We start from the raw sequence: 10,783 nt of genomic DNA on the forward strand, positions 1-10,783 counted from the left end.
CTGGAGGACTAAAGTTTAAACTCAATTTAAACTCTTTTAGCTTCTGAGATTCACCTCTGTACTCAGTTGAATGATGGCTCCTTAAACGATATGTCCACCCAGAACCTATGAATGTGACCTTATTTGGAAAAAGGATCTTTGCAGATGTAATTAAGTTAAGGATCTTAAGATGAGATCATTGTGGATTATCCAAGTGGACCCGAAATTTAATGACCAATAGGAGGAGGTCACCAATAATAGGAAGACAAGGTGCAGAGGAGAAGGCCATGTGGAGACAGAGGTACAGATTGAAGTTAGGAAGCCCCAAGCCAAGGAACATCTGGAACCACCAGAAGCGGGGAGAGGCAAAGAAGGCTTCTCCTTGTGGCCTTCCAAAGGAGCATGGAAGCAGGGAAAGCAGGGAGGAGGCTGTTGTAGTCATCCAGGTGAGTGATGATGGTAATCATGACCAGGGTGGTAGCGGGGAGGTGGTAAGGAGAGATCACATTCAGAGTAGGCTTTGTAGATATAGCTGATGGGACACGCTCATGGATTGGATGTAGGGAAAGGGAGGAAGGAAGGATGATGCTGTGGTTGGGCGCCTGAGTAGTTGGTTGCTGGTAGTTCCAAAGAACAAGAAAGATTGGAAGAGGAGCAGTTTGGAGTGTGTGGGGACAAGATCGGGAGCCCTCTCTTGGCAATGTTAATCTGAGATGCCTATTTGTCATCCAACTAAATAGAAAAGAGTTTAGAAATCAGGGTAATATTCAAGACTGGGTATATAAATTTGGAAGCCAGCAATGTAAAAATGGGTGAGTAGACAATGGGGACTGGACAAGGTGACCTCTGAGGGCCTTGTAGCTGTGACTCTAGGAGGACTTCCTCTTCTTCTGTCCCCAGACTCTCTCAGCCTGGCACTCCTTCCCTCATCACCCTGACATGCCCAGAATCTGCCCCCATCTTTCCTCTTTAGATGTTTTTTTTTTTCCTCTAGGAAGTCTCCTATGATCTTCCAAGATAAAAATGACCCCCTTTTGGGGCACCTGGGTGGCTCAGTCGTTGAGCATCTGCCTTGGGCTCAAGTCATGATCCCAGGGTCCTGGGATCAAGCCCCACATCGGGTTCCCTGCTCCGCGGGAAGCCTGCTTCTCTTTCTCCTGCTCCCCCTGCTTGTGTTCCCTCTCTTGCTGTGTCTCTCTCTGTCAAATAAATAAAATCTTTTAAAAAAATGACCCCCTTTTCCTCAGACTCCTTATCACACCCTTCTATCAATTTCTTTCTTGCATGACTGTGCCTTCCTATCTTTTTGTCTCCCTCAATGGCAGCAACCAGTCCAGTACGTCATGAGTACTTTTTGCTTTTTTAAAGATTTTATTTTTAAGTAATCTCTACACCCTACGTGGGGCTCAAACCCACAGCCCCAAGATCAAGAGTCGCATGTTCTACAGTCAGGCGCCCCGACATCATGAATACTGTTAAATGGCCCATGCCTTGGGAGGCAGTAAAGCATGATGGTTAGAGAACTTGAGCTCCAATCCCAGACAGGATAGGATTCATGTCCCAGCTCCACTACTTCCTGGCTCAACGTCCTCAAGCCTCTGTTTCTCATCTGAAAAATGGGAATTGAAAAATGTACCACATTTCCCATCCAATATATATGTGTGTATGTGTATACATATTCATATATACATGTATATACAATATCTTATATATTATGGAAAAGCGTATGTTCACCTAAAGACATGAGCAAGAATGTTTCCATCAGTGATATTCCAGAAAACTGGAAACAACTCAAATGCCCCATCAGCAGTAGAATGAATAAATTGAGGAACGTTTTACACAAGGTGATGCTACATGGCAACAAGGGTGAATAAACTACAACTGTCTAGAACAATGCGAATAAACTTCACAAACATAATGTTGGGCTATAGAAGCCAGACCCCAAAGAGAAGACAATCCGTATGATCCATTTATAGAAAGTTCAAAAGTAGGAAAAAAAGTAATCTATGCTGTTAAGAGTCAAGGCAGTGGTTACATTTGGAGGATAGCACCTGGAAGGGGAGATGAAAGGCCTTCTTGGGTGCTGATAACGTTCTATGTCTTGATCTTCGTTTTGGTGCACTGTATGAAATGAATTCACCGTATGAAACTTCACTAAGCTGTATGTGTATGATCTGTGCTCTTCTTCATTATGTCTGGTAGACTTAAATAAAAAGAGGCTAAATGTGAGGAGCATATCACAGACTCTGGCACATAGTAAGTACTCAATAAATGCTAGTTATCATGAAGGAACGAATGAAAGAACCCTCGCCTTGCCTTCCAGGGAAATACATTAGCAGTCAGAACCATGGACAGATCAGAGTCTGCTCTCGAGGAAAGCTGAAGGAAAAAGTGATTGTAGGTCAGCTACAAAGGATTGGAAGCAGGTGAGAATCTGAGACCTTTCCTCTTGGACTAGTGGTTCAGTGCCTTTTGGGGGGCATCCTACAATGCAGAAAGGAGACTATTCCTAGGGGACTGTGGGTTTGTGTGTGGGCTCATGCAGAATTTCATTCTATTTTAAAAGGTCTGCCGCCTCTTGTTTTTCTAAGCGAATGAGTACTGAAATCCCCCTGGGGAGTCCATTCCTGGATCTAGCATATCCAATGGCTTGCTCAGGCTCTGCAGGCTTTGCTCACTGTCTTGGGCTTATGTTTACCTGGTTAGGGGAGACAGGGAAGAAACCCTCGGTAGGGCAAAGATAACCTGTGACAAAGATCTTCTCTCAGTCATGCCCAGGCTCTAGGAAGAAAGGCATATTTTGTTATTGATTTAATGCTTTATTTGATAATGAGTTCCCTGTTACTAGGAATATCCACACAGAGGCTGTACAACTACCTGCCAGGACTGCAAGGAGGACTCCTGCAAAATAAAAAACTTACCTAGGTGACTGCCAAGGGCATCCCAAGCCTAAAATTCTCTTATTTAATTCAACACATTTCCTTGAAGGCGTGAACTGCTTCTCTATGCATTGCCCCCTCCCATCAGTACTTTTCTTTTTTCCTAAAAATTAAAACATCTCATGCTCAGTAGGAATTTGAAAAGTGGGGGGGGGAGGGGTGTTATCCATACCATTGAATATTACTCAGCAATAAAAAGGAATGAACTACAGATAACACTTAACAACTTTGATGGGTCTCAAGGGCATTATGCTGAGTGAAAAAAACCAGTCTCAAAAGGCCACATACTGCATGATTCCACTTATGGAACATTCTTAAAATGATGAAATTATAGAGATGGAGCACAGATTAGTGGTTGCAAAAGGTTAGGGACGGTCGGGGAGGAGATGGGTGTGGCTAGAAAGGGTTGCATCTTAGAGGTGATGGAACAATTCTGTACCTTGCATGTGGTGATTACATAAATTTACACACCTGATAAAATGATTCTGAACTATACACACACTTTATAGCAATGACATTTTTCTGGTTTTAATATTGTACTAGGTCATGTAAGATGTAATTACTGAGGACAATGGATGAAGTGTATAGTGTATATGAAGTGTATATTTGTGAAGTGTATATTTGTACTGTCTTTGCAACTTCTTGTGAATCTATAATTATTTATAAAAATAAATAAAATAAAATAAATTAATAAAATAGTTTTTAGAGCATAGCAAAGCTCACTGTTAACATTTTAGCATATTTCCTATGAATTATTTTCTTCACACAGTTAGGATCATATTGTATATAAATTTTGTATCCTGAAATTTTTTCCTTAATAGAACAGCATAGGGCGCCTGGGTGGCTCAGTTGGTTGGGCGACTGCCTTCGGCTCAGGTCATGATCCCGGAGTCCTGGGATAGAGTCCCACATCGGGCTCCCTGCTCAGCGGGGAGCCTGCTTCTCCCTCTGACCCTCCCCCCTCTCATGTACTCTCTCTCTCTCATTCTCGCTCTCTCAAATAAATAAATAAATCTTTAAAAAAAATAGAACAGCATAGGCATTAAAAAAAAAGAATAGCATAGGCATTTCCTATGTCATTAACATAACAATCGCTGTAATAGTTACGCTCATCAATTGGAAAAATGGATAAATAAACTGTAGTACATTCACACAATAGAATATTATTCAGTGATCACAAGGAACAAACTGCACCAATATGGATAAATCTCAAAAACATTACACTGAGTTGAAGAAGCTTTACACAAAATAGTATACACTATATGCTTTCATTTATATAAAGTTTTAAAACAAGCAAACAGTCTATGATGGATAAAAATTAGGATAGTGGTAACCTCTGGGGGTGGTGGTGGTGGTGGTGGGAGCGGGGGCAGGGATTGACTGGGAAGGGGTTTGAGGGAACTTTCTGGTGTGTTGGCAATGTTCCATATCTTGATAGGGATTTGGGTTACACAGGCATACGTATTTGTTAAAACGTAGCAAATGTACACTTGAGATTTAGTCATTTCATTTCATGTAAATTTTATCTCAAAAGAAAAAGTTCATAAATCAATATGATTCCTATTTAATGAAGTACACGCTGTAGTATTTACAGGAAGTATACTGATGTCTGCAACTTCTTTGAAATTCTCAAAAAATAATGGATTGATGGATGACAAGAAGGATGGGTAGATGAATGGGTATGTGATGAAGCAAGTAGAGTTAAATCAGAATGATAGTCTAGAGAGGTAGGTGTATAACTTTTCTATAGGTTTGAAGATTTTCATGATATATATTTTTAAATTTAGACAAAAACCACTTGGAATCCTTGGTACAAATGCAGAGTGCCTCCTGGCCTCCTGGCAATGTGACTCCCTGGGCTGGGACGGGGACCTACTGTCTAGATCATGTTCTTTGGAGGATCCTTGGCACACCTGAGCCCCTAAAGGCTCTCAGTTATGTCCAAACACAAAGCCTTTCCAAGGATCAGTCTTCTAAAGGGGTCTCTCCAGAGTTTCTCTCACCTCCTTGCTGGGGTTCTCTGCTTCTGTCCTATGGCAGACACCACCAGCAGAAATCAACTCTCTTTACTAAATTCACAAAGGCCTCCAAGGTCTAAGCTGAGCTCAGAAGGATTCTCTTTTTTGGGGGGGGTGGGGGTGGGAGGAATGAAACATTTTAATCTGATGGTAGCACATAATACTGAACAGAGAGCGCTCCCAGTTCCCCTCCAGATTATAAGTAAGTTCTCAAAAATAACTGGATTTGCTAGACCCTGGCCCCCTGCCCATGAGAGGGAGAGGGAATGGAGTGGGCAAAGCACTGAGGTCTGCTCTCTTGTCGCCCACGGATCCAGCTCTTCTAATCCACCAGCTCTTCAGGCCAAAATCACAAGCCAATCTCCTCTGCACTCTATATGGAATCGCTGCCATGGGTAATGTTCCTGACAACTTGGATGCAAAAGCCCCATGGATAGTCCCAGGCTTGGAGTACGAAGGGTTGGTCTCCCCGAGCATCACTTGACCTGTCTTCACCACATTCAGCCCCTCCCAGGCCATGGCAACCACAGACCCTGATTGCAAGTACTTTACCAGGCCACCAGAGAAAGGTCGGTCCTTCAGGTCAATGTAGTGTTCTTTGAGAAGGTCTTCTGAAGCCTGAATTAATTTCATAGCAATGAGGAGGAATCCCTTTTGCTCAAAACGCTTGATGATCTCTCCCAAGAGGCTGCACTGGACCCCATCAGGCTTGAGGCAATGAAGGTGTGTTCACTGTTGGCCATGGACCTGGGGATAGACAGCCCACCAGCTGCTCGGGTTGCAACTCCATCTGGGGCTGCCGGCAGTGCTGCACAGCACTGGAGGAGCCTAGAAGGATTCTAAGGCCTCTTTGAGCAGACCTAGCCCAACACATTGCATCCCTGAGCTCTACAAGGCTCCCGCTTGGGCAGTCACAGGGTTTCACAGTCTTGCAGAGAACCCAGACACCCAACACTCAAAGAAGGAGAGAAAACCGGCCAATCAAATGATAGTTTCCCTTAGGAAATCCCCCTGCTCCTACCCCCAGGGCTGCCCCTCTGCACCAGTCAGTTTTCCCTGTGGCCCCACCAGGCCAGTCTCTGGCCTTCAGCCTCCCCCAGCAGAGGGCTGAGGACCATCACCTGGCCCTGGTAGGGAATTGACCTGGGAAGCCCAAAGGGAAGTGGTAGGGGCTGAGGGGAGGGGGAGCCCCAGGTGCTGCAGGAAGTGGAGCTGTTAATTAAGCAGTTCCTTCCCAGCCTGGGAGAGGGAGATGGGGAGCTGCAGAGGTCCAGGAAGCAGTGGCTCTTAAAGGGGACAAGACCCCTTTCTGAACCTATTAGGAAGAGCTGTGCTGTATCCCAGGCTTCTTTACACGTCACACCCAGGATTTGTCCTGTCCTCTGGGGCTCACTGGTGAAACTATTTAGTGGGAGAGAAGCCTGTTAAGGAACCCATGTGAGGGGCGCCTGGGTGGCTCAGTCGTTAAGCATCTGCCTTCTGCTCAGGTCATGATCCCGGGGTCCTGGGATCGAGCCCTGCGTCCCCCTGCTCGGCGGGAAGCCTGCCTCTCCCTCTCCCACTCCCCCTGCTTGTGTTCCCTCTCTTGCTGTGTCTCTGTCAATTAAAAAATAAAATCTTTAAAAAAAAAAAAAAGGAACCCATGTGACCAGCATTCCTCTGAGAAGCCTTGGGGAGTCCCTGGGAGCAAAGAACCAGGAGAGGGCACTCTAAGGCCCAGCTCCAGCTCCAAGGGGCGGGACAAAGGCAAGACTAAGGAAATCCCAGGAAGAGATGCTCTGAAGGGTCAGGTGGTCAGATGGTTGTGATAAGCAGCAGCAACGAGGGCCCCTTGATAATGCCTGGCCCACAGCTTGGCTGTGAGGAGCACCTGAATTGTAACCACAGCCACATCAAAGGTTCCCTGAGTGTGGTCCTCACCAGCAGCATCATGATCGCGTGGGAACTCACTCTGCATGTTCAACATGCACATTTTCAGGCCCCCTCTCCTTCCCAGACCTATGAATCAGAAACTTGGAGGCTAAGACCAGAATCCACAAACCCTCTAGGTCATTCTGACACATGTTTAAATTTGAGAACTAGTCTAATCAGATTGGAGAGCTGGGCTGCCCAGAAAACTTTCTCCATTCGCAAATTCATTCACATTCATCAAACATTAGCACCTTCTTTGTGTTGACCCCGCGTCAGGTGTCATGAGGAGCCCAAAGTGGGACAAATTATAGTTCCCACCCTCCAGGCAGACTGATTAGTAAGTACAAAGCAGGACAAAGAGCCCCAGGAAGGAGCCAATCTTTCTGGTTAGGGGGATCGGAGAGGACTTCCAAGAAGAGGTGGACTTTGAGATGGGCCTTGAAGGATGAATTAGAATCAACAGAGCAGAAAAGGAAGGCATTTCTAAAACCAACATCTAACTTTTATTTTAATTAATTAATTATTTTTTTAAGAGAGAGAGAGAGCACATAAGCGGGTGGGGTGGGGGCAGAGAGAGAGGGAGAAAGAAAATCTTAAGCAGGCTCCACGCATAGAACCCCATACTGGCTTCATCTCAAGACACTGAGATCATGACCTGAACAGAAATCAAGAGTTGGACGCGTAACCCAGGTGCCCCACCAAAACCTACCTTTCATTTATTTATTTAATTTAATTTAATTTAATTTTTTTTTTAAGATTTTATTTATTTGACAGAGAGAGACAGCGAGAGCGGGAACACAAGCAGGGGGAGTGGGAGAGGGAGAAGCAGACTTCCCGCCGAGCAGGGAGCCCGATGCGGGACTCGATCCCAGGACCCTGGGATCATGACCCGAGCCGAAGGCAGACGCTTAACGACTGAGCCACCCAGGCGCCCCATTTATTTATTTTAAAGATTTTATTTATTCATTTGAGAGAGAGAGCAGGAGCGGAGGGGACAGGTGGGGAGGAGAGGGGCAGAAGGAGAGGGAGAAGCAGGCTCCCCACTGAGCAGGACCCTGAGATCATGACCTGAGCCTAAGGCAGATGTTTAACCATCTGAGTCACCCAGGTGCCCCCAAAACCTAGCTTTTAAAAGCACTTTAATAGCTTTGGGGATAAATTCAAGTGCCTCAGCGCAAGCTTCTCCATGATCCAGCCCCATCTCCTTCATTAACTCCATCGCTTGCCACTCCACTCCTCCATCCCTAGATCTGAGTAAAACTGAGCTTCTCACAGAAGTGCACACACAGCATGCTATTTCTTATTGCCCGGCCTTTGTTCAGGCTGTCCCTTCTGCCTGGAATGCCCTCTTTGTGTCTCTTAGCCCAATAGCCACCCATCCTTCAGGACTCCTTTTAGGTGTTTCCTTTTCCAGGAAGCCCTCCTGACTCCTGGCTGGTTAAGAATCATCCTTTAGGGGGATGCCTGGGTGGCTCAGTCAGTTAAGTGTCTGTCTGCCTTTGGCTCAGGTCATGATCCCAGGGTCCTCAGATCGAGGCCCACATAGGGCTCCTTGCTCAGCAGGGAGCCTGCGTCTCCCCCTGCTTGTGTGTGCTCGCTCTCTCTCACAGATAAATAAAATCTTAAAAAAAATTAAAAGCTGCTTTATGCTAATCCCTCCATTAGAATGAGAACCTATTGTGAGTAAGCATCTTCTTCAACTTTATGACCCTAGAGCCTAGCGCAGTGCCTGGCACGCAGTGTGCTTTCAATAAACAGTTATTTAGCAAAGGAAAGAAGAAAGGGAGAATGTTAAATAGGAGGTCCAGGGGAAAAACCATGGCAGGAACGATGTAGAGTCTGACAAGGAGGACATCTGAAGGCAAAGGCAGGAAATGTTTTTCTCTCCCTAAAGCCTGGAACAGAGGAGACAGTGCTTAGTAGCCAGGAGCCTCTTGCCGCCTGCTTGCTGGCTTGACAGACCTGGCATATGTGCTTTGAATCCAATTGTCATCTGCTGAGCATTGCTGCTAAAATGTTCCAGTCTGTCGGGCCAAACGTGAATCCACAGAAGTCTCTTTAGCACTGTGGGTTGGTTTCTGAGTTGGGGTATGGGTTTATTAATTCTCAAGAATCTCAAGAGCACATGAAAGGACGCTCAACATCATTAGTCATGAGGGAAAGGCTAATTAGATCTACAACTAGATACCATTAACATCTATCGGAATGCCCCCCCCAAATTAAAACTGAAAATACCAAGTGCCGACAAGGATGTACAGCAACCGAAACTCTCATACTCTGTGGGTAAGAATGCAAACCGATACAGCCACTCTGGAAAACAGTTGGTAGTTTCTAATAAAGTCAAACGTACACTTGCCGTACAACCCAGCGGTCCCCATTCTAGGTATCTACTTGACAAATAGGAAGACTTAAGTTCAGACAACAACTGGGATGTTGATCCTTATAGAAGCTCTATTCAAAATTGCCAAAAATGGGGGCACCTGGGTGGCTCAGTTGGTTTGGCATCTGCCTTCAGCTCAGGTCATGATCCCAGGGTCCTGGGATGGAGTCCTGAATCTGGCTCTCTGCTCAGCGGGGAGCCTGCTCCTCCCTCTGCTTGCTGCTCCCGCTGCTTGTGTGCTCTCTCGCTCTCTCTCTCTCTCTCTCTCTGACAAATAAATAAATAAAATCTTAAAAAAAAATTGCCAAAGGGCGCCTGGGTGGCTCAGACGGTTAAGGGTCTGCCTTCGGCTCAGGTCATGATCCCAGGGTACTGGGATCGAGTCCCGCATCGGGCTCCCTGCTCCTTGGGAGCCTGCTTCTCCCTCTGCCTCTCTCTCTCTCTCCGTCTCTCATGAATAAATAAATAAAATCTTTAAAAAAATTGCCAAAAATGGAAAATAATGCAAATGTCCATCCATAGGCAAATAATAAAAAAGTGGTGGAATATCCATACAATAGGATAGTTTTCGGCAATAAAACGGAATGAGCTATGGATATACACAATATGGATAAATCTAAATTTATCACTCAGAGAAAGAATCCAATTCCAAAAGGCTACATACTGTATGAATCCATTGACATGACACACTGGAAAAGGCCAAACTAGGAGTGGAGAACAGGTTGCCAGTGGTTGAGGGTGGGAGGAGGGTTTGACCACAAAGGGGTAACCTGAAGTAATTTTTTGGAGTGACAAAACTGTTCTCTATTCTGATCTATCTTTGAATCTATGCATATGTTAAAAAAAAATCATAGACGTATACACCAAAAACAGTGAATTGTACTACATGTAATTAAAAAAAATGTAATACCAGTTTTGGGGTGCCTGGGTGGCTCAGATGGTTGTATCTGCCTTCAGCTCAGGTCATGATCTCGGGGTCTTGGGATTGAGCCCCAGGGCTCCCTAGCTCAGCAGGGAGTCTGCTTCTCCCTCTACCTCTGCCTCTCCCCCTGCTCATGCTCACTTTGTCTTTCTGTCTCAAATGAATAAATAATAAATAAAATCTTTTTTAAAAAATTAAAAATTAATAAAAAATGTAATACCAGTTTCAAGTAAAAAAGAATCCCAAAGGACAAGCCAGTCCTCAGGCCCACAAGTGGTGCCCCTCCCACTGTCTTCTGTGCAGTGGCCAGTGTCTGTGTCACCTCTATCTCTTTAGGTAAGGTCAGTGGGTCACACAGACCTCTTGGTTGGCTCACGATAGCAAGCTACCGTCCTCTCATCTAGTTTGATCAGGGTCATCTCCGTAATGACAGTTAATTTTGTCTTCTTCACCTCAGCATCACCAAAGGGCTAGAATAGTGCTTATAGTTATTCAAATAAATATCTGTTGATTGAGTAAATATTTGTTATCCCTTTTTCGGACTGGCTCCAAATTCCTGAATCCACCCTCTTAATTGAAATGCTCACCACAGCTCAATTCTCCAATAATGTCACTTGCTCTAAGTTCCTTCCTG

At 45.1% G+C, this 10,783-nt stretch overlaps 1 pseudogene; it reads right to left on the reverse strand.

Moving 5' to 3' along the window:
- Nucleotides 1–5,258: 5,258 nt before the first annotated feature.
- LOC114220506 (nucleoside diphosphate kinase A pseudogene) lies at nt 5,259–5,679 on the reverse strand (annotated as a pseudogene).
- Between the last annotated feature and the right edge of the window lie 5,104 nt (nt 5,680–10,783).

Source organism: Eumetopias jubatus, unplaced genomic scaffold (assembly GCF_037043125.1).
Source record: "Eumetopias jubatus isolate StellerSeaLion01/CBP00866 unplaced genomic scaffold, mEumJub1_p1.0 scaffold_13, whole genome shotgun sequence".
NCBI classification, from domain to species: domain Eukaryota; kingdom Metazoa; phylum Chordata; class Mammalia; order Carnivora; family Otariidae; genus Eumetopias; species Eumetopias jubatus.